General features: G+C 46.9%; 1 protein-coding gene and 1 long non-coding RNA gene across 2 annotated transcripts in view; one reads left to right on the plus strand and one right to left on the minus strand.

Annotated features, from left to right (window-relative positions):
• The window catches only part of RAB30 (RAB30, member RAS oncogene family), a 52,924-nt gene extending 41,432 nt beyond the window's left edge, over positions 1 to 11,492 (minus strand). Inside the window, exon 1 of the mRNA XM_005232209.4 lies at positions 10,869 to 11,492. The gene's annotated coding sequence lies outside the window, so the exon portion shown is untranslated. The remainder of the gene's footprint in view (positions 1 to 10,868) is intronic.
• Positions 11,493 to 11,724: 232 nt separating this feature from the next.
• Positions 11,725 to 22,818, plus strand: LOC106112142 (uncharacterized). The gene is made up of 2 exons (XR_003552306.2): positions 11,725 to 19,789; positions 20,196 to 22,818. It is a non-coding gene; the product is annotated as an uncharacterized LOC106112142 (long non-coding RNA).
• Positions 22,819 to 24,000: the final 1,182 nt, after the last annotated feature.

Raw genomic sequence — 24,000 nt, forward strand, 5'->3', positions numbered from 1 at the left:
ATCCAACTTAGGTGCCTATGGTGCAGGGGAGAAGCCATGGCTCCGTCATTCAGTGAACAAACCCAACTGATTCTTAGCCAAGATCTCTGCAAAGGTATTTACACTTTCTGAAAGGATTAACCCCACAACGTATGTAAGGCTAACGGGACTTCAGTCTGAGGGTAAGTTATCTGGGTTACACTTCCAAGCCTTTTGGATGCACAAGAGCAAACTCCATGTGACCGTACCTTTTGCCTCCGTAAAGGCAAACCCGAGGAGGGCATTACACAGCCAGACATACCAGCCTGGGAAAGCACTGAAATCACATTGTTGTACTACAGTATTTGAATGAAGATGTCCAGAAACACACACATTTTGCAAGAAAAGAACCCCTGGGAGCTAGCAGGGCTCCTTCTGTTTGATTGGAATTGAACCAATATGACAGCACCATGGGACTGCAACAAAAATGTCATGTTTCACATGAGTCACTTGATCTCTAGGAAGTGCTGATCACATCAAAGCTAAAAATCACAATTCAGGTAGTGTCATTTTGCTTTCCTATTTCCCTGCCTGTGTCACCCCTACCACTTGCAGTATTACTTCTCTTTTTTTGTTATCCTCTCACATAAAGCTGCCAGCTGCATTGTAATATCCATCTCGCAGCACCTCACTGATAGCTGGTGGCTGCTAAGGCAATATTTATGCTATGGTTTGCATTACGAGTTTATAAAATTCTTTGGAGCTCTTCCAAAGGAAAAGCCCCACGTAAATTGCAGTTATTATTGTCATCCACAGGCTAAGTCCAGTTAAGAATTTGCTAGTGCTCACTGCGGAGACCGTGCATGTTTGAAACACCGATCAATGTGCAGTAGACAGGCCAAGTAATAAACTTCATTAACATTGCCTGTAACACTTTTCTTCAGCGATATACAATAAATCATTGATGAATATTCAGGGCATCCCTCTGAGGTTATATCCATTTTACAGACGGAGGCAACCAAGAGATAGAAAGTTTAGAAGTGACTTGTCTATAAACACAAAACAGATGCAGAATTCAATTGTCTTGCTTTTAAAGTACAAAATACATCTTTCTAGGTGAAACTGCAAATTATACAGGTTGATTTGCAGTGAAATTAAGGAGACTGCCGTTCCCCGAAATCACTGATGGCTATTCACACCCACCCACCCCAGGTTACACAGCCCTGGTTACTCACATTACAGTAACACCAACAGATTGCAGAAAACCACAGATTCTCACTGTGCAAAGGAGGGACTAACAGATGAAAGCCCTATTCCAAAGACCTTATCACGGATAATAAAACCCAATCCATACATAAGATACAGGAACAGTCAAAAAACAAGATTAATTACTCAAAAACTGCATCAGAGGAAGGACCAGCAGCGGACCAACCTTCCAGAGCATCAGACGCAGACAGAACTAAATTCATTAACTAAGCATCACCTAGCATGACCCAGGGAGGTATTTTTAAAGCCTTCTTCTGTATCTCCAAGAACTGAAGTCAGCAAGCAAAACGAGGAACATCGCGAAAGACATGTGAACAAGATGGAAAGAATTTTTATGTAGTTTCACACATCTTCCAGCAAGGAGCCTGACATTTAAGCAGGATGGCCTGGTTACTAATAGCTGCTCTATGAATTGATGCAACACTCTCACCACCGTGATGACTGACAGCTGCAGTAAACAAACAATAATTCACGCCAGGTTCTTCCTCCCTGTGGCAACCGCTTTTGTAAAACTGCAGAACTTCATGAGACACTTTATTTAATATTTATTTCACAATCAGCCTCCTTTATTCTAACAGAATTAGCCTCAGCACACAATGAATGTTTTCCTTGGTTATTTCATTGTGCAAGTCAATACTCAGTTTATTTTGAATTTCTTCAGTTCTGAATTTCTAACTAGAGGGGATTTGTTTTAAAGCTGCTTTTACCAGTAGTAGTATTAAAAGCCAGCTAACCACCTGCATGGCTGCAAAGTCAATCAGTCTGGGGACACTGTCCCAAAAAAAAAAAAATAACCTAGCAAAAAACTTTAATTTTAAGATTGGCTTTAACTAAGCGGTTTCCCAATCCAGAGGGACAACAGGTTAGAGACAACACTGATATAAATGGGGTAGCCATTGACAGAAGACTGGAGGTTTAAGATGAGTAAGGTGAAGTTACTAACGATGGAAGCCCATATGTCTCTGGCCATACAGCAGCTTGAGAAGGAGCTTTAAAAATTCCCTGTACTACATTCACGTTTGCAGTGGAAAGTTCAGGGATGGTCCGTAACAACCATGTTTAATGGCATAGGACAGGGGAATCTCAAGCATCTCCAGCACAGGGATGTCCAACGCGACCCAGCAGACACTCCTCCCAGGCCACGCATTTCAAGACACTTCTGTCCATGCTTCCTGGTGACATATAGGGACCAACTCCCTGCACAGCTAAGCGTGGGTGCACCAAGACACAGTTTTCCTGCAGAACTGTGACAGGAGAGCTGCTACTTTAAAAAAAAAAAAAAGGAAAGAAAGGTTTTTCTAGTAGAGGGAAACACTCTACATTAAAAGAAGTAATTTCCAAGGTTTACAGACATAATGTGATCCTGAGGTATTTCTCCATATTTCTGATACAGATATATTTGTTTGTTTTCCAGTTTTGGGGTATGTGGGGGAGGCAAAAGAAACTTCAGAATTTGGGGTTAGCGATTGCTAAAGAGACAGTTTGTTCCCACATCAAACACACTACATCCCTGCAGGAGATGCTCAGGGCACGCCAACAGCCGGCCACAACACAAGAGCAGACCTCATTCCTACAGACACCACAAAGCAGTTCCCAGCCGAAGCACACACTCACACCTCCCTCTCCTAAACAGGTTGAGCCTGGAGTTCAGAGCCTGACTTTGGACTTCCCACTTGCCTGCTGAAATTAAAGAGTTAGAGAAACCTGGGTTTGTCCGGGGGCTTTCCACGCACGCACACACACTCCCCCATCTATCTCTCTGAGCAAAATGCTACTACCGTATTTTAGAAATGTGAATGCTGCTGGCTTGAAGAAAATGGGCACAGTTCCCTTTTTAGAAGGAACAAATTGTTCAGAACAAGGACAAATGCACTAGAAAAAAGAAGGCAATGACTTTGCTTCTGCTTTTTCAAGCTTTGGTACATGCAGCTCGGATACTGTCTTTGCAAGATTTTTTTTTTTTTTTTTTCACTAGACCCAACATTGTTCAAGAATCGCCCTATAACCACCTAATGCTCTCAAGAGCAAATATTTACAGTGGGGATTTTTATATTATCAGATACATGAGAAATTAGAGGGTACCACAGTCTTCTATTGGCTACAGAGAGGAGACAGCTATTGCCATGGGGCTGGAGTAATTGCAACGGTGCAAATATTCACTTTGCTTGAGGGTATTTTTGATAGAAAGCATGGAAATAGCTGCAAATGGTTAAAATTACTCCTTTAGAGTGAAAGCACCTTTCTGTAGCTATGCCACAGAAATGGGGATTACAGAGAAGAGAAGCAGAGCGCAAACCCACCACCACAGCTGAACTTGCTACATCTCCAGTCAACCAGGACATGGAACCTGATGTACCAGCCATTCCAGAGCCCTCCGCATCCCAGAGGCACACCGAAATCCCAACCCTGCCCTCACGCTCTTGTGAACGCTACAGATTACTCCAGTCTTCGCTGGGGTTTTAATTAAACTCATTACCACAGGTTTATCTGAGTTAATACCTTTTCTACACAGGACACGCTGCACCATGAACTTCAGGGGAGATGCAAGAATAAAAAGGCTAATGTTATTTTTCTTAATCTATTTCCCGATACACAAACCTGAACTGATACCCCCACTGCAATTTCAGCCTACCTGATTCTCACCTCCAAAGATTACTCGTCTCAGAATGGAGTAATCTGACGTCTCCAGAGGACTAACAGGGATGCCAAATGAGTCAGGAAAGCTTTTTCAACCCTACATTTGTTTTTCAGGTATTTGAGTTAATAGCTATGAAGGAAAAACCAAAAAAAGAGGGATTATTTTTTCAAGTGGCAGTCACCTCTCTCAGTTAATGAAGTTCAGTAGCCGTTATAATAAAGCTTGAATCTCCAGCGTAGGAGAAGATGGAATTTAAACCTCCCTTCTGCCACCAGCAAGCAACAGGAAAATAATACCACACACCATGGAGACCCCTTAGGGGATTTTTTGAGGTCACTAACAAGAATCCAGGTTGTGCAAGAAATAAATTCATGTACAAGTTCGTCTTACTATGTTTTTAAGACAGGATGTTATTCTAAGTAAATATACCCATGCTGCAGTCACAACTATCACGAAAACACCATGCATTAGACCCTGGAAGCATAGGAGATGGCACCATGGAGAAGTTCTCACTAATGAGACATGAAGCTGGCTTCCTTTAAAAGCTTGTTAGATAAAAAGCCTTGACTGATCTATTTTCCATTACTCTGAGATCACACAATGAAATTTAAATCACACAGAAGCGTTAATGATTATTTTTCAAGTCAGCTTTTCATTACTGGAAGCATTCTTTGCAACACAGCAAACCCAAAAATCTCTTTTCTAATCCTGGCAATCCCTCTCACTTGTTCTTTGATCACCTGTAAATCTGAACATGGGCATTCACCTCCCAACTCAAGGTGTTGAGCTACATCGTGAACATGGATCTGGGATTTTCCTGGAGCACATGTTTTCTGGTACAGCCACCACTTTTGTATCTATAGATGAATGGGCATTTGGAGAAAGAGTGACCGCTGGGAAGACAGGATGGCTTGACAAGTTCCTGTGCCTTAAGTTTCATTTGCCACAGGGCAGAGCTTAGGTGGACTGATCTCAGACAGACAGACGCACATTCTTCTTTCCAGCCAACATCTTTAGGAACACGTTCCATATTGATATCACCTTCTTCAGATGAGAGTCTTCATTCATGCCCATTCACAGTATTCCTCAGGTTCATTTGTAGTGGGGAGTATCCAAGCTCCCAAAGGTTATTGCTGAACATCGCTAGAGAGAAGAAAACCAAAGGGGAACAGGGAGGTGGGGTGGATGTGCTGGAGCAGGGAGAGACCTGTGTAGACAGAAAACAAGCACAGAGAAAGAGGATGGGAACAAGCCTGTCAGCGGTTCCCCTCAAGCTGGTACTGTCTCAGGAGTGACACTCCAAGCAAAACGCCCCATACAGCTTTGTCAGAGGGCAACAAAGCTGGTGGCCAGGCTGGGAGGAATGTCCTATGAGGGGCGGCTGAGGACTCCGGGCTTGTCTAGTTTGGAGAAAAGGGGGCTGAGGGGCGACATTGCTCCTACAGCTCCCTGAGGGGGGGAAGCAGAGAGGGAGGTGCTGAGCTCTTCTCCCTGGTATCCAGTGACAGGATGTGTGGGAATGGCTCAAAGCTGCACTGGGGGAGGTTTAGACTGGACATTTGGAAGCATTTCTTTACCGAGAGGGTGGTCAAACACTGCAACAGGCTTCCTAGAGAGGTGGTTGATCCCCAAGCCTGTCAGGTTTAAGAGGCATCTGGACAATGCCCTTAACAATGTGCTTTACCTTTGGGTCAGCCCTGAAGTGTCATCAGCTGGACCAGATGATCCTTGTAGGTCCCTTCCAACTTAAAATATTCTATCCTAACCACTTGATTGTCCTGCAGAGGGATCCCATACTTCCACAGCCAGGTAAAGGAGTAATCCATCCTGCCAAAGCAGTAAAAGCTCCTTTTTTTTTTTTTTTTTTATGTAAGGAACTTGGTCCAAAACGCTCTGGAAAGCACACACAAATGATTGCTACCACAGGGTGCAAGAGTCTTGTACACGTTTGGATTAATTTTCTTCGCTGTTCCCAACAAATCAGCACCAAGGGTTATCACCAGCCTACAGGATGGTAGTTCCATGGTGATCCCTTTCTGCAAGTAATTGGCTGGATTTATACCAAGCAATACTCCCAGTTTAAAGACACACATGCTGCCCTCCGAGTACTTGACTTCTTGCTTAAACAAAAAAAGCAGAGTTTAGTTTTCTGTAACTTCATTACAGAGGAGGAGCGGCACAGTGCAGCAGTGGGTCAGGCTGCAGTAAATTCCCCTCTCCATGGACAGCATCTTTAGCAGGACAGAGTTACCCTAGCACTGCTTGACTTCTGTACATTTTGGCATCTCTAACACCTTTTTTTTTTCCCCTCCTTTTAAATTCACCCTGCAGGATACAGCCTTTTGAGAAACCATGTGCAAGCTCATCTCTTTTCATGCCACCACAGCCTTTCCTCCCCTTCTTCTTCTCTTCCCTTTCCCATTACTCTTTTCCAGGCCTAAAAGAAAACACTGTTCAGATAGTTAAAGGCTATTTTTTGTTTAGCAGTAGCTACAAGAAAGTGTTTCTGCTAAAAGGAAAGAAAATAAACAGGGTATTCTGTGATCTTTGAAAGGACAGCAGCAGATTTCCATGAGCTCTATCTATACCGAGCAAAGCAAGACCTTACTTGGTGTCCTCTGTTTCTCCTCTCTTTGTACAAGTATTCCCTAATTATCTCAGGAAACTAATAGCTAGGTTAAACAGGTGGTTTAAATTTTGCCTTAAGTATATTAAGGGAGAGCGCACCTCTGCATACAGACAGAAGCGCGATGTAGTGAGAGCGGTAACTCCAGGCGAGGCGAGATGACAAATAGCAATTCAGTCTCCAGCTGTTCGCAGCCTACATACCTATCCCCAGCTCAATACAACAAAGCTCTCTAATGATTTTTATCTACACAGGATGAAATCAAATGGCATTACAACACAAGTCTCACTAATACCTTATGCAGTTCCAATGTTTAATAGCACAAATTAGTTATGAAACTACTGTAACAGCAGACAGACTTTAACATGGTCTTGGCTCTGTTTAAATACTGACAAGGATTTTTAAGGGACAAATTCATCCTTGTTCTGCCCTAATTATTTCAACATATTAGCACCTAAGGAATATTTGACTCAGTCCCCTCCCAGTTTAAATTCATGATTTAAGCACAGGCCAAGCAGGATTACATGACAAACATGACAGATCAGTTCTTTGCCGCAGTAAGAGACCCATTAAAAACAAAATGAGGATTTAGTTAGTTATTGACAGAATCACTGGGGGGGCAGGAAGCTAAATGACTTGATGCAAAATGAAATTACAGAAACTAGAGTCAATCAAAACATTGCTCTAGGTCATCTCATCTGTCCTCCAGCCACAGCAGGGCTGCTGCTGAGCACCTCTGCCCCAAGCTCTCTCCCACCAGGTTGATGTTTTTGGTGTTCAAAACACATCCATAATACAGAAGATGACTTTATTGGCTCTTAAATCTCCTGCTGCAAAGTCTTGCAAGCATCCATACAAGCCTCCTTGTTTAAAGAGCCCCATCACAGCGAGGTATGTCCACCTTGTGCTGCTTTCTGCACTCCTGCCGTGCCAGCCACACTGTTGCAATGAATCTCTTGAACTTTGGCATTGCCCGGGTGGTAATTTGGCAATACACATGAACTAGCTCCCATCACTTTCCCCCTGGACTCTACCTCCCATACTTGCCAAAAGCAAGGCTTGCACAAACTGTTGTCCCTGCCTTTAAAAAAAAAAAAAAAAAAAAAAGGCAGCGCAATATGCTTTAAAATTAGAACAGAAATTTACCTAATTCCTAGCTCTTATCTCTTCTTGTTTGGCTACATTTTATGCAAAAATAAGAAAGTGCCAACACCACCATACCTCAGCCACAAAAAGTACCACCTGCAGATACATCTATCTGGGAGATGCCACAAAACTTAGAGCAAGCGCCTCAACGTGCTGATGGATGGATGCCGGCTTGGCTATACAGTGAGGACCAAATGAGGGCAGCGCCAGAGCCAGGAGCTCTACAGCTTGCATTGGAGAGCCACAAAACTTCAGCTCAGGCAGCAAGCAACACCTTCCACCTGCAGCTGGGCCTGGGAAGACGGGCAGCACGCAGCATAGATCCACTAACAGAGAAAAGCTCTTTCATAAGAAAGCAACAAGCAGAGGTTCAGTTTGCTCACAGACACCTTTTGCCCGCTCCCCACTTCTCACCTTGCCTCCCCATGCCTGTCTGGGAAGCGACTGCTCAGTTCCTCCCTGAACAGCCTTCTTCATCCACCCACCTCTCCCCTTCAGAAACTTCAGTTGCCTCACCATACCCCAACTCCACGCTACAACAAAACCACTGTCCTCTTATAGCTCAGCTCTGGAGCAGAGAAGAAAGTGAAGCTTAAAAGGGAGCAAGTCCATCCCAGCTCTGGCACTTCCCAGTTCCTCTCATCTCACCGGTCTTTGGGTCTCCCTATACATGAGGTTCACCTCAGGGCAGCTTGAACTTCTTTCTGCGACAGTTCTGCGATGGGCAATTTAATACAGCACAGGGCATGTGGGTGACGCTGATAAAGCCAATTTGCAAAGACTCAACTTCTGGCTTCACTAAGAAGCCAATCAACGGCATCAGACACAACTCCACTAAGAGCAGGACTAAGACACAAGAAAACTGTACAGAGTATGACCACAAGACCATCTACCCCTAAATCCCCTTTCAGAAACTAGACACCAGTAAGAAATTGGGGGAAAAGTAAAAGACCAGAGGACATATTTAGTGCTGCTTTGCTGGGATATTCTCTTTGCTTCCAGCAATTGGCATCTTGAGGACCCTTTGAATCACAGCAAATGCATACATTGCATTTAGGTCTTCGCAGAATCAGTAATCAAATGACTCAAGAGGAAGGGCCCCTTAGCTCATCTGTGCTTTTTCACAGCAATCACTTGGCTATTGAGTGATTTTCAGCTTTCAGTCCATTTTTCTGTGTCTATATTTCAGTTGCTGCAAGGCAAAATTTAATCTTATTATATTAATAGTGTAGATTTGAGGTACATTTTTAATCCACTTCTTGCGGTGGTATAGCATAGCTTGAAAATGTTTGTGCTGTCACAAGGCTAATTCAAGAAATGTCACAAATTCGGAAAAAATAACAAAACAAGCATAAACACCAATACATGTTTGTAAAGATATATACCATATAAAGATGAAAGCAGAACCAAAAAAAGGGACATCACAAAAACTGCATAAATACAAAATCCCTGGCCATGGATTCCTTGCTTATTCTCCCCAACTCCTGTATCAATACCTCTCAGAACAGCTCCCAGGCTATGTTTTCAAATTATCACTTCATTTCCAGTGTCTTCTCTCCATAGATAACAAAATCACTGCTATAAAACTTCTGCTTCTATAGCCAAGATGGGAAACCCTCTATTAGATTACCCATTCCCTCCCTTGTAAAAGAAAGGGGAAAATGCCATTCCAGGAAATAAAAATGTTAAAAAAAAATACCAAACAAACAAAAGCAACTCCTGCATGCACTGTTTTTCTTCCCCTTTGAGTCAGTAACAGAGGAAGGAAGGAAAACACACAGATAAAATAAATGTAAGGAGAAGGTGTGGATGCAGCCTGTTTATCCTGCTTGAAGAGGGGAGGGTGGTTAAATGCCACACATTGCATACGGACACCCCAACCACCGCCTTGGTGTTTACAAACACTTTGATCAAACCAAACAGGGAGTTTCATTGTCCCCACTGCACTCATGTCACCCGTCCCCCAGTGCTGCGATTCCAGGGAGAGCCTGCCAGAGGACACACAGTGCCAGTTACACAAGAGAAGCGCAGAAGCAAATACGCAGCAGAGGGAAAGGAAAGAAAAAAAAATATATATATCAGCCAAGCTGCACACTCTCTTCCTGCTCTCAGAGCAGCCTCCAAGTCGGGCTTTGGAGTGGATTAACTTTAAAGGGCACTGAAAGATGCTGACAGATTTGAGGTGAGCAGGATCTCTCTGTGTGCACGCATTTCACCACCACCAGCACCAGATTATACATCTGGGGTCCATGAGCGATTGCAGCGATAATGGAGTTATAGAAGGGGATGAAACCTTCTGCTGTTAGGCACTAAGGAAAAAAAATATCTAATATCTTGCATTAATATCACATCACCATTGAAGTAAAGATCTGAACTGCACCTCAGAAACAGCAAGGGAAACAAGTAAGGAAGCCACACTAAAATAAAGTGCTGCCAGACCACAAACTTTTAACAAAATTTAAAATATACACACTTCTCTTATTTACGATAAAAGGGAAAGAGACCAGAACGATAGTTTGGAAGCTGAAATGAACCACCCGGCTGTCCGGCTGACAACTGACAATGCATACTCATGAAATGACTTGGAAAAGAAACCTGGACCCACTGCACATAGCCAGAATGGAAAGCCAGTTCGATTCAAATCTCCCCCGTTTCCCTGAAAGAGGGGAAGAACGGGGGGATCAAAACACAGAAGCCGCACGACGCAGCTCACCAGCATCCCCAAAACCATCCCAAAACAGACTTTCCCTGTTCGACTTACTAAAAGATGGTCGTGTTCCCCGCCCTCCCCCTCCCCAGGAACCCCAGGTCTCACAGGAGCTCAGCAGCACTTAACGACAGCAATTAACAATCCATTTTATTTTTTCCGCTGTTAAACGGACGACAAACGGGACGGTGCTCTGCCCGAAGCATCCCGAAGTTGCGGGAGTTTCCCGACGGCAGCGGGACGCACAGCGCGGCCGCACCTGCCCGCCGGACCCCAGGGGCGGGGGGGGACCCCTGGCCGCGGTATTTCTCCGACGTAGGGGTTTTGGGGGGTTCCCCCCCCCACCCCTTGCTCAGCAATGCCAGGGAAAGGAGACGCTGCCCTGCTCGGCAGCGCTTCTCCCCGCTGGGGAATGCCAGGCGCGGGGGAGCGCACGGGGAGATGGGGGGATTGGCGGGGAGCGGGGGGGGTGGTGGTAAAAGGGGGAGGAAAACCACAGGAAGCGAGAAGAGATGCGCAGAACTCACCTGGTTTGGGATTTTTCCTCCCTCTCCACGATCATGAAACGAGGCGGGAACCAGGAGCCGGTCACCGGCGATGGTAGAAAGCCGGCAGCTCCCGGCCGCCCCACGACGGGGATAGCGGGGCTGGGTAGGGTGCAGCCCCCGCACACCCGGGGGGAGGTGCTGGGCCGCCCCCGGCGCGGTGCAGCACCCCAAGGGATGGGTGCAGGGCAGCCCCCTCCCTCCAGAGATGGGTGCCGGCCGCCCACCCGGTGCGGGGCAGCTCCCCGGAATGGGTGCAGCGCGGTCGGACGCAAAGCGGCCACGCTCAGGGATAGGTGCCGAGCCACGCCGCTCCTCCCCGTGCAGCGCAGCCCACTCGGAACGGGTGCTGAGCCACCCTCGGGCCAGGACAGACCCCCCCCCACCGGGACGGGTGCAGCAGGGTTCGGTGCACAGTAGCGCTCTTCAGGAATAGGCGCAGGGCCGCCCCCGGCTGCAGGGCAGCCCCCCAAGCTGATGCAGGAGCAGGGCCGCCCCGGGCCAATGCTAGGGGGCCGGAGCGGAACGGGAGCAGGAGCGGGCTCCCCCCCCGCCGTGGCCGGCAGCGGCAGCGGGAGGCGGCACCGGCGAAGCACAATGAACGGCGGCGCGCCCCCTCGGCCGCCCGCTGGGCAATGACATCACCCCTCTCGCCCGCCGGGGCGGGGCCAGCGGCCGCGCTGCCGCCTCCCCATTGGCTGGCGCCCACCGGCAGCGGTGGCTTCTGGGGATTGTAGTTTAACGAAGGACGCGCTGCGCGGAAGCGCGCAGGGCGAGGACTCGATTTCCCGACAGGCCCCGCGCCGCGCGGTGGCGATGGGGCGCGAGCGGGGGCCGGGGAAGGAGGTGGTGGCAGCCGCCATGTTGATGGCGTGGGATGCTCGTAACTTAGGAGGAGCGGCCGGGGAACCGGGTTAAGATGTCGGAAAAGGGGGAGGGTGGGAGCCAGGTTTTGGTTTAGGGGGTGGAAAGAGCTTGTTCGAGAGAGCGAGAGAGGAGGGGGGCGGTTGAGGGGATGCGGCGGGTAGCGGAGGGCTCTGAAGGGCGTTACGCAGCGGCCCGCTGTCCCTCGGTGCCCGCCGGCTCTGGGAAGGGCAGTGCCTCTCTGTGGGGGGAGCGAGGTGAGGGGTGGGAGTGCGTTCCCGGGGTTCGCCCCCCCCCTTGTGGGCCGGAGCGGGGCCCCTGCGGTCCTGGCGGCGGGGCCCTGAGGCGGGCGGGCCTCGGCGGTGCGGGAGCGGCGGCCGCTGAGGTGGGTCTGTGGAAGGAGCTGGGGGGCGCTCGGACGGGGCCGCGGGCCGGGTTGTGGGGGCTGCGGGGCGTGGCGGGGCCGGGGGGCGCTGGTTTGGGAGGGGGGGAGGGGGCTCCGTGGCTCCCGGGGTTGTGCCCCTGGCGCCCTGTGGGGAGAGGGGTCCGGTGCGGGGCTGTAGCTGCCGAGGTGTTGGGCCCCGGCCTGGGATGAATGCAGGCTGGGTTAAAGAGCAGGGCTGGGCTCATGGCCTGGCCTTGGTGGGGCAGGCCTCGGCAGGGAGCAGGCTGGGACGTGCCCTTGTCCCTTGTCACACACAGGGTGGTAGCTTGTGCGTGCTGGCTGGAGGCTCTTGTTATTTTTTTTAAGGGTCGTGGCTTCTTTCTGATAACAGTACTGACAGTGTTTTGCTGTCACAGGTACGTGGCTTAGTGTGTCCAGCTTTGCCCCTTCCCACAGGGGGCTGTTACCTGCGTGTCTGAAAGAGGGTAGATTTAGAATCGATAGTGGGAAGCAATTCTTCACTGTGCGGGTGGTGAGGCGCTGGCCCAGGCTGCCCAGAGCAGCTGTGGGTGCCCCATCCCTGGCAGGGCTCAAGGCCAGGCTGGACGGGGCTGGGAGCGACCTGGGCTGGTGGAAGGTCCCTGCCCATGGCAGGGTGGTTGAAACGAGATGATCTTTAAAGTCACTTCCAACCCAAACCAGTCCATGATTCTGTGTCCATAGAGACATAAATCAACCTTGAAAAAGCTGAGAGAATGGATGAGGTGGTGTAAGACCTCTCAGCATGGTACGGGAGCAGCAAAGCTAACTTGCTTCCCGGTTTTCTTACCTGAGCTTGCTGTCTTAGCTTAGCCAGCTGACTGGGTGCTGTCAGAATTTCAGCATACCTTCTGCCTGGCGTATAGCAGTTAGGCCAGATTTTCAGCAATGGGTTGTAGACTTTCCTGTGCTGAACATCACCCCTGCATGTGCTAGGCCCTGTGTTGAGGAATGTGAAATGATCCGTTCACCATATGAAAGATTAATTAAATCCCTGTTAGTCTTAAAGAACTTGAGTTCCATGAAATAACATGTGAAAGATCGTTGCTCAAAACTTGTGCATGGTTTGTGAAATAACACTGTTTCTAGTTACAGCTGATTCCTGTGAAATAAAGTACTTTATTACTTCAAGAAGATACTCCATTTAAAAGAGTTGTGAAGAGTTTCACAGGCTCACTGGAAGTCTTTGTTAAAAAAGTCCAGCAGTAGTATAGCTCAGGAAAAATGGAGTTACAAGTTTTGTTAAATACTTTGGCTCCTCCTGGAGGTAAGTACAGTGCATTTGCTCAGGATATCATCTCGCAATAACTACACAGATACAGTGGTCTGTTTGCCCCAGGATATACTTGGAACAGTGTAGGGAGGATGTCATGAGATGTTCTGTGGTACAGTTACTTAACTTGAACCTTGCAGCCTTTCAGGGTTTGTTGATACTACAGCATTGTGTGCCTTTCTTCTATCTCTTTAAATCCAGCTCCCTCTAGTTAAAGAATCTGAACCAGTTGCATTCCTGTAAAATGTCCAGTGTCCTGGGAGGGGACATGCTTCTCCCCACCTCCAGGGTGGCCAGTTTTGCCATATTCATCACTGAAGAAAAGGAGTGGAGGGAGCATAATCCTCTGCTGTTGCTATAACTTTCAGTAATAGTTGCATATATCTGAAGAATTCTGAATCGCAAGTACAGCCTCTTTTATTTCTTATCTACTTCTCTACACAGATACCTTTAGATCAGGTGTGCTGTGGGTGGAAAAAAGGGGCAGTGGCGTGATGACTTATGTCACAACAGTTGCCCACTGTAGGCTTTAAGCCTAAGCTTCTGTCTGTGCAGCTGAACCCAAGTAATGATGGTAAGTATTGCAGTGAGATAGCTCGCAGGGGGGAGCTTGGTTGTCTTTTCTGTAACTGTCAGAAAACATGTATGTGAAACCTTCATCCAAGATAGTCTGCTGATCTAATGACGGTATGCTTTGTTATTTAAACTGGTTTAGAAACAACGCATTTCACCTGCATTAATTTCCCTCTCTTCTTCCCCTTCCCCCTTGTGTCTGTGCTGCTGCCCTTGGGAGAAGACAAGGATGCCTCCTGCTTTACAGATCTTTTTATTTCATTGTTTATACCATGTTTCTCTTTCTGAAGCTGTAGACACCACTGATGTCTCAACTAATAGTTGCATATTGAAATGTAGAAAAAAGGAACTGGCTTTGCAATCTACCCAAATGAATGCCTGACGCAAGAAACAAGTAAAATAGTTTTCTATGTATCTATAGCTCACTTTCACCAGTTCGGGAGTATCTGATAGTTGCCGGTGTGTGGATCTTACTCATTGATGATGACTAGTCAGAGATCATAATAATGAAACTCGTGTTACATGTCTCAAACTTGGATACTCTGTTCACCTGAAAGCGCTGATGTCCAAGTCTTTTCTGACCCAACGGGTCTGAAATGCAAGATGCACAAGAAGCTTACAGTCCTATTGCAGAAATAAGTGGTGTCTCGGCATTTCATATGAAAACACATAAGGTGACCACAGAATTGAAAACCTGCCTTTGATATTTCTTAAATACGTGGGTATACTCTGGTTTAATACTGCTAATAAAAATTGCAGTGTCCATATGGTCCCGAGCCTGTGAAAGCTGATCCATTGTCTATGCTTTGACTACTATGTTGGCATGCTGCACTACAGAAACTCTGTTCTCTTGTTGCTGAAGTGATTTTGGTCACTGTGGACTCAGGTAAGCAACCACCTAGTGTCTTGAAGAACAGGAGATGTGGTAGGAAGACCCTGCAGGAGGGATGTGGAAATTAAGTAGGCATGTGTGATGCCTTTGTTCAAGAAGAAATTGCTTAATACATGTTTGACGTAATTTCATGTGTAGCAACCTGGCCTCATATCTCAGCTTTCATTCTGACACGTTTTAATGAAAACTTAAAGGATTTGGGTGCCCTAAATTGAGCCTTCAGTGGATAGTATACCGAAACCAGCTCTACAGTCTATATGAGAATTACCTGAATTTTAAGAGTGTACAAATATGTTACATGCCAAGATAATTTTTAAGGTGTCTGATACTCTGCTGTCACAGTGTCAACATCTATGTCAGTGCAGCATGAACTGGCAGGATGTTGGAGTTGTCTGAGTTCTTGAAAATTAATTGCCAAGCCATACATAATTCTTAGTGTGCAAATTAGCTAAATGAAAATATTTTCATGTGCACTCAAACAGGGAGTGGGATATGGTTTCTGAGGGTGATTGATGCTATCTGTGCTAGCCTTGGTACATAAGATTTGGTTTTAACTCCCATTTTCTTAGTTATCCCAGCTATAAAACTTTTTTGTCACAAGTTGTCCACAGTCCCCTTGGAGGAAGGAGAGTTGAAAGTGTCACAGAGGAACTGCTTTCTTCAAGACCTATGGGGAAAGGGTATAAACACTCAAAATTACTGCTCGGATTTTGGAGGCCGAAGAAACCGCTACAAAGGTATTTTGTTTGCGTCTCCTGTGGAGCAATTTCCCAAGGACTAGCCAGAGCTGCAAGGTGAAAGGTGAGAGGGTGAGTTCAGCTGGGTGGAACAGGCAAGTACTTCTATATCATGTTGTTGTTTCATAGTATCTTAATACAGAAAAATAGGTTGTGTTGTCTACTTCATTCTTCAACAGGAGAGTTTGGAAAAACAGGTAAGAGTTGGAAGGCTTCTGTGCCTTTTTAAGTGTTCTCAAGGAAATTTGAGGTGGCAGCTGTTAAACCAATTTCTGGAAGAACCTAATCCTCCTGCAGAGCCAAAAAAGTTTGTAAAGCTTCTCAGAAAATAATTCTAGTGACTAATTATGAAGTCTTTATTTTTTTTATCTTTCAGCACAAGAAGAATCTTCCAAGAGCAGTCAGGAACCTCTTCAGGTGGCATGAATGTGTTCGACTGAATCGAGGCAGCAGTTACACAACAGGAAGGGGCATGCAGGCTACTGCAAGTCCCTGGGTTCATAACAACCAGTATTGGAAGGAACCGGGTTTAGTAGAGAGGAAAACTTCTTCCACAACTTATAACTCCCTTGAATTTAAATGAGAACATCTAATACTGAAACAGGAAATTACTTTTATTGTAGGTACAGGAGATCATCAGAATAGGGGACTTAAAAGTGCTAGTCAGGGCTCTGTAGTGGGCCTTGGAAAACCTGCAGGTAGTTCCCATACAAGAGACCAGCTGTGGGGAAGCTCCCCTTTGGGAAGGCACTGTAGCACTGGGGGGATGCCGCTTGAGCAGAGGAGACTCCAGTTGAGTATGTTCTGCAGCTGTTTTTTAGTTACATAGGGATGTATCTCTTAAGGTGGGATGGCCTAAGGTGACTACAGAAGACCATAGGTTTGTAGGCAGACCACATTTCCCTTGAGGGCATAGATACAACTGTGCAGTTCAGAACCACCTAAACAGTTCCATTTTTCGTCAAAGAATATTACCAGATTTAAAAACAGTTGTGCTTGCTCCACTGAACTCCTGCAGGAGTTAGCTGGCTGAGTGCAGCACTGCTCTGAAGATAAGCCTTCCCCGCCCTTGGGTCGCTGGAGACTGGCACACAGACATGACTCGGATGGGCTCCAGGCCGAGTGTAAATCCTTTGGCTGCCTGTGTTGTAGCTTTAATATATACAGGCAGCACGCTTGGGAGCTTCCACGTGGAACAGGAAAACACTCGGGCAGGGCCAGTTGGGATGTATTCTGTGTGTGCACTGCCCTCTTCAGCGCAAAACTTGATAAAACCCTGTAGTAGTGCGTACGACAGGCGGGGGCATCGTGCTGAGGTTACACTAGGTGTGGACCTCGGTTGCCACAAATCCTGGAAAGGTCTATTTTTGTTGTGTAGTGGTAAACCTGAGTTAGTAACTGATACCGTTCAGCCAGTGTGTGTGTCTGCCAGACAAGTAGTCCATGAGCTGACCTCCTCAAGCATGGGGACTAGGCTTTACTCCTTTACAAAAAAAAAAAAAAAAGGGGGAGGCAGCAAGGACTTTTTTTGAAGGGTCACATAAACTCTACTGCAAGTAAAAGCCCACTAAAAATCTTGGTGGAAAGAATACATTTTGGGAAATGATGAGTGCTGTGACAAAAAGTAGCGTGATTTACAACAATTTTCCGATTCCGTTCCTTCTCTGTGTTTTTCTGAGATTTGTAGGGGAGAAGTGCTGGACACAGAGTGTGAAAACCGTAACCAGAAGTAAAAATTTAATTCTAGCAACCAGAATTTTGAGTGAAATTACACACCGTTATTTTCTAAGAAGGTCCTTTATCTAAACCAGTAATGCTGGAGTCCCTGATCATGCATGCTAGTGGTCTCAGGGTCTCCAGCTATTTGGATGCAGTGGTGCAAAGCTTTATGTTGCTTCCTATATGTTTCAGCTTAGAATACAATCTTTGGCAGTGTGAGTACCTAAACAGTAGTGCAGTCAGAACATTCCTTACTGTAGACAAACCATTTCCTTTTAGGTAAGTAACGCTGCACTGTGGAAAAGCACACAACTCTAGGGCGAGCTTCATTTCATAGTGTCTCCTGTGCCAGAATTCCCTGGGCTTGTTCTCTTCCTTGCCTTGGACTCTGCTGTTTACCCAAACTTTGAGCCTTTCTGCGCATTATCTCTGGTCGGCTCTTTTCCATCACCTGATTATTTTTTGTTTGGTTTTTTTTGCCGTTTCTCTGCAAATACCTCTTCCTGGAAACCTGGGAATGACAGTAAGTATCTCAGGTTCCTGGCCAAGTTTCCACTCGTGGTTTCACTTGCTCCCTTCTGTCAAGTTATTTACATGTAGTGTCCTAAGGATATAATTTAGTGGACGGCTAGCAGCAAGCAGCTAACCTTTATGTCTTGGCCCCAGTCTGCATAGGTCAGGTTTACACAAGCCTGCTGCCTCACAATAAATTCAGTGGCCTCTCTTACAGCCCTTGGTTTCCTTTTGCACAGCTTTATGACAAAGATAGTGTTCTGCTGTTGCAGATTTAAAAATGGACATGCTAGGACTGATTGCTTCACCTACTGAGCTGCATGACCCAGAATCTCTTCTGAACCTTGCCCTTCTGCATACATGAGGCCTAGGTGAGAAGGATTATTTCTCATGTCTTAATAGGTCTGACATGCTGCACTGCAGGAGAGGTTTTCCAAAGCTAGCGTTGAGGTGTGAAGCTGACTAAGCTACCGTGCTCAGAGTCTTGTCCTTGGGTTCTGAGTTGATGCATGTCCAAGTTGGTTTGTATCCAGCAGAGCCTTTCTGGGTATGTGTTCCCAGGAGGTGTATTACCTGAGCTCCCTGCTTTGAGCTCTCAGAAAATACAGCTGCATGATGCAGAGGCTGTGGTGGCATTGCTTGTTTAAGGTATTTGGTGTTACCTTTCTACCTTTTCTTTCCCGTGCCATGTTACACCACTCCCTTTTGTGCCAGCACAACTCTTTGGAGTGGCATAGTGAGCTATCAGTGTCTTGATCAGGGTGTTAATGCACACTCCCTGCCCTCTGTATGCTTTTCTGTGGCTCGGGGCAGAAGCAGAGGAGGTTTGTAGTTTGCAGCTTTCTAAAACCTGGATCGGGTTAGTGAGCTGGTTTGGAGCATTTGCAACATGGCACTAAAAAGAAGTGGCCAGGTGTACAGCAGCGGTCGGGCTTGGTGCTGAAGCCTCTGTCTCATTAAGTCATGCGCATAAGGATTCAGTTTATTTTGTGGGGGAGGAACAGCAGCAGTAGTGCAGTGTCGCTTGTGCACATGGATGCTCTTGTTAATCATGTTTTGCTGCTTTAGGGCTCATGACCCAGCCAGATGTTCTGCTGCCTGTAGCCCTCTGACCAGGCAGTGGCAGCTCAAGAAACCCTGATGTCTGTAAGCAGCGCTGTGATTGCTAGGTGTAGTCCAAACAAATCCCAGTGGGAGAGGAGAGCTGGAGTAAGATGCGGAGCAGTTTTCCCCTAAATGTGGGCGGGGGGTTGACTCTTAACGGAGTACAAACACGTTTTCTTATGATGGAACTAATTTCTTACATTTAGGGAGTTGCATGTAACCCCTGCACACTTAACTAAATATCCCTTTTATATTTCATGGCAGAACAGTTCTACAGTAACGAGACTGAGGTACTAAAATCTTCCACACGTGATAGATAAAAACCTGATCCCAGTTTTCCGTGTCAACATTTTGGCAGTGCTCCTGATACTAGCCAAGTTAGCTTCTCTACTGTGAACTCCTGCCACGCAAATATGATCTACTGCCTTCGTTCTGGTAACGGTGAATGCTGTCCTCTGATGAGGATGATGTAGTGGCAGGTGTTTCGGAGTGACATGCGGTGGCTTGGCTGTACTTGCTCTGCTGTAGCCGATGTCGGCTAAAATAATAATTGCATCCCCTAAGAGTTAGATTATTGCTGCTGTTAATCTTTCTGGAAAAAAACAAATGAGAAGTAGAGGCAGATAGAATCCTCACGTGAATTGGCAGGAGGGGGGTGCTATGTCTCACCAGGGACGGAGGGCAGTCGTGCTTGTGAGGTCTGTGTAGCCTCCTGCAGATCCCTGCCCACTGAAAGCTCCTCTCGTCTCCAGGGTCAGTTGTGACTGGAGCAACCGGTGTCCCGATGCTACCTCCTGCAAACAGGTGAGGAAAGAGAGTTTATTTTAGTAGGTCCAATGAGAATAAGTAAATTTGCTTACTTTTAAATTATTAAATAGATTTAATTTAAACAATAATTTATATTTTTGTCATGTAAATGTGAATACCAGAAGTAAGGCATATACCTATATAAAATGTATGTTTAAATACATCTATGTTGTCTATGTTAATAATTTATGAAGTAACAATTATAAATTAATAAGCCAGGGAATCATGGAAAAATACTGGAGCTGTTTGTTGCCAACAGATTGCTGGCATGGAGTAGCTGTTCCCTCTTAAGAGCGGATCAAACACAGCAGCCTGGTCCCCAACAAATATGGTTTGTGTGAATCCTCTCATTTTGTTAAAGTTCCTAATCATGTCTGTCTTTTAAACTTTGCTCTTTGAGAAGGTTATTTGGCCGTGGATTAACCTTGCCATGAGTACCGAGGCATGTGACATGCTTGGCCATGGAGGCAGGTATGTGTGGGCTCTTTCACAAGTTTGTCAACGCTTAAGTGCAGTGGCTCTCCAGAATGGGTAATGTTGCTGCCATTCACTCTGAGTGGCATTGCAGCCTCATTCACGTGGGTTTCACGGTATCTCAGGCATCCCAGCCTTTCGCTATAGTCCGCTCTCCATTACCTGAAGGTGAATTTAGATAGAAATGCTCACGACTGCCAAGATCCTGGGTTTGGAAGACGCCTGCTTCCCTGTAATATTCAGTCATGCTGTCTGGTGGGGATGGATCTGCCTCTTGGGTATGGCCGATTTACCCGTCTTATTTCTCCCAAAGGATACGTGCGTCCTGGGCTTTCCCTGTGCTATGTGCACAGCCTCCAGGCAGTGGTCACCTCTGTGGGATGCCAAGGGATGGCTACCCCAGTCATCCCTGAATTTACTGCTCAGCACCCCGTGACATAGCAGGGAGTGCAAGGCATTATTTTGCTCAAGTCCACCACCCTCAACTGGCATTTATTTTTTCGTCACCATTTTGTTTCTGGCTAAAACAAAGGTGTTAAGGGAGGCTTTGTGCCAACACACAGGTTTTCCAAACTTTGGATTTTTCCCTTTTCTGTAGTATCTCTCTGTCACCCAAACATAGCACATCACACTCGTGTTCAGTCTGTAGGTTATGCCCTGATAGGTGTGAGTAGCCCTAGGATAATTCCCTGTTTATTCAGCTGTGTGGAGCTGGTGATTCCAGTGGCTCCAAAATTCTGGCTATTGCATCCCATCGTTCTAAAGAAGACAAATGAAAGCTTGGAGGAAAGAGCCCTCCTTTCCTTCTTGTCTGTTGGGATGTGCCGAGCAGCCCCAGAGCTGGTGCAGGGGTCTGATGGGATGCTGACCTCCATCCATCCCCTGCCCTGGGTGGTGGGACAGCAGCACCCTAGGGTGGAGGAGGCCAGGGGCCATCCATCTCAAGAGCTGCTGTCTTCTACCTTTGTCACTCTGTCCCCGTGGCTTCTATGTCCCTTTCCCTGAAACTCATTGCCATTTTTTTTGGAAAACACCTGCTCTGATACAGCCCTTTAGCACAAGCAGTCTTTAGATACAGCAGGCCGGGGTGCATCTTGGCATGCCATCAGATGAACTTTTTCAGGTCTTTAGGTAGTTTGTAACAAAGGGGATATTAGTGTGGGCAAGGTCCAAGAAATACTTTTGTAGAGGCATGTGTGACGTCTGCTAAATTTGAAAAAGCCTTATGTGACTTGGTCTTCTCTTTAGTGGCACTGTCATCAGGTCTTCTTCCATGACTCTATCGTGGTAATCTTGCATTAGAGTTTTGAGATCTGCCAAGTAAGGAGGCCCTGATGAGCCCACAGTGTGAAGGTGGCTCTACACTGTTTCCAAGGGTCCTTCAAAGAATGTGTTAATGGGAAGAACAGTTTGACCCATTTCCATTATTTTTTTTTAATAGATGTTTCAGCCCCAAGAATCCCTGCATATTCCATGTAACTTACAATCAATTAATTTTCTCCATTTTCTCCAATACGGCCATTTTTATGCAAAGGCATATAAATGGCATTTCTTAGTAGGCATTCCTTTCATGTTGTGTATTACAGCTGCATGTATCCACATCAGGTAAGTCAGGAATATTTGAATAACAAATGTTAAAATGGGTCATAAACCACAAGAGTTGCTGAGTTCAAACTTCAGAGGACCTGGATCCTTTCCTGGTACATTCAGTGGGCGAATAATTTATACCTCAGGACCATGTTTTGCACTGGAGGACATCTGTGTGACTGTCTGGCTGCTGCTACTTCAGCATCTCTTACCTCTGGGATGAAATCTGGTTCCCATTGAATCTCTGTGTGGGTGGAAAGAGATCTAATAACACTTAAAAGGTAGATGAAAAGTGCTGTCCATGTGCTGAGTTTCATATTTTTAACCTTTGCATTTTTTAAAGTAGCCCCTTCCATTTCTTAAACGGGTGACACCTGAGGCTAAGTAGATCTCTACAGCCAACTGCCTGAAATGCCTCAGAGGCAGAAGTGCCGTTTTGCACAGATACCCAGTAAAGATGCAGAACCACGGTACTGCTGGGAACCAACCAGTCACCACTAAAATATGGTAGTGCAAAAACTCGTCAGGAGGCTGAGCAAACCCAGCCCTTCTTACAATGTTATGCCTACAGCATTCTGTCTAAAACCCATTATCCCTTGGAAAAGTAGTTGACAACATGGTAAAGAGGAGAATCAAATACCTTCCCAGGGTTCTCCCCATTTTAATGCACTCATAAATGTAGCCAAGTACCTCTCCGGCATTAATAAAGAGGATATTGGAAGCTATCTAGACACAACGTAACTTCTTGAACCTTGAAAGACTTCTAACGACTCCTCCATTTCCACAGCTGGTTTGTGGCATCGTTGGGTATGTTCACATTTCCAAGTCCAAGACATGAAGTGGCTTTGTACTATTTCTTTAGAAAACAGCTGAAATCATAAAAGGAGCCCTGATTTTCAAAACACAAATGTTTGGTATGGCTTTTATTTAAATAAAATTCAGGCATGCACGTGCTTATACAGTCAGCGCTTAGATGGGGTCTGTGGTTTCCTAGCCCGTGTGTTTTGCCTACGGAGCGGCAAAGAGAACACTGGCCATGTTAGCAGGCATAAACCCTTCTCTTCATATCTTCGCCACCGTCACAGACTCTCCTGGGGATGTGGCTGTAAGTTTAAACCTGGGCTGGATGCAGCTGTAAGGGGAGCGAGGGGACGGCAGAGCCCCCCGCTGCAGAGCCCCCGGCACCCTGTAATGCTAACAGCGGGGGAGGGTCTCGGTCCCTCTGTCTCGGGTCGCACCTCTGAGGTCTTCAGTGTAGCCAAATACCACAGGGAGCTGCAAAATGCACATCAGAGAAGTGTTGATCTGTGCTGGCTTTGAAATCGGAGAGGCTGCTCTAGCTGCTGGCCCACTGTACTTGGGGTCCCTGCTGCGGCGGGTGGCTGTACAATGTTCACACACTGCTTTCAGTGCTTTACGGGCTGGGTGCTGAGCACGATGGCCTTAGTGCTTCCTTTATTTCCTAACCCTCCATTTATCGTTAGTAATTACAAGAAATCAAATGTATTGAGCACCAGCCCCAGGCACCAGCAGGGGCTGGGGGTGACCTGCTGGGGGGCAGCTCTGCGGGGAAGGGCCCAGGAGTGCTGGTGGGCAGCAAGGTGCCCGTGGGCCAGCGGTGTGCCCTGTGGCCAAGGGGCCAGTGGGACCCTGGGGGGCACCAGGAGGAGCGTGGTGGCCAGCAGGTCGAGGGAGGGGGTCCTCCCCCTCTGCTCTGCCCTGGTGGGGCCGCACCTGGAGTGCTGGGTCCAGTGCTGGGCTCCCCAGCTCCACAGAGACTGGGAGCTACTGGGGAGGCACCAGCGGAGGCTACAGAGATGATGGGGGGACTGGAGCATCTCCCTGGTGAGGGAAGGCTGAGGGAGCTGGGCCTGTTCAGCCTGGAGGAGAGATGGCTGAGGGGGGATCTCATCAATGTCTGCAAATATCTTAAGGGTGAGTGTCAGGAGGACGGGGCCAGGCTCTTTTCAGTGATGCCCAGCGACAGGACAAGGGACACAGGCACAAAGAGAAACACAACAAGTTCCATCTGAATATGAGGAAAAGCTTCTTTACTGTGAGGGTGACGGAGCCCTGGCACAGGCTGCCCAGAGAGGCTGGGGAGTCTCCTTCTCCGGAGACATTCAGAACCCACCTGATGTGACTCT

The sequence above is a fragment of the Falco peregrinus genome, chromosome 4 (genome assembly GCF_023634155.1).
Source record: "Falco peregrinus isolate bFalPer1 chromosome 4, bFalPer1.pri, whole genome shotgun sequence".
NCBI classification, from domain to species: Eukaryota; Metazoa; Chordata; class Aves; order Falconiformes; family Falconidae; genus Falco; species Falco peregrinus.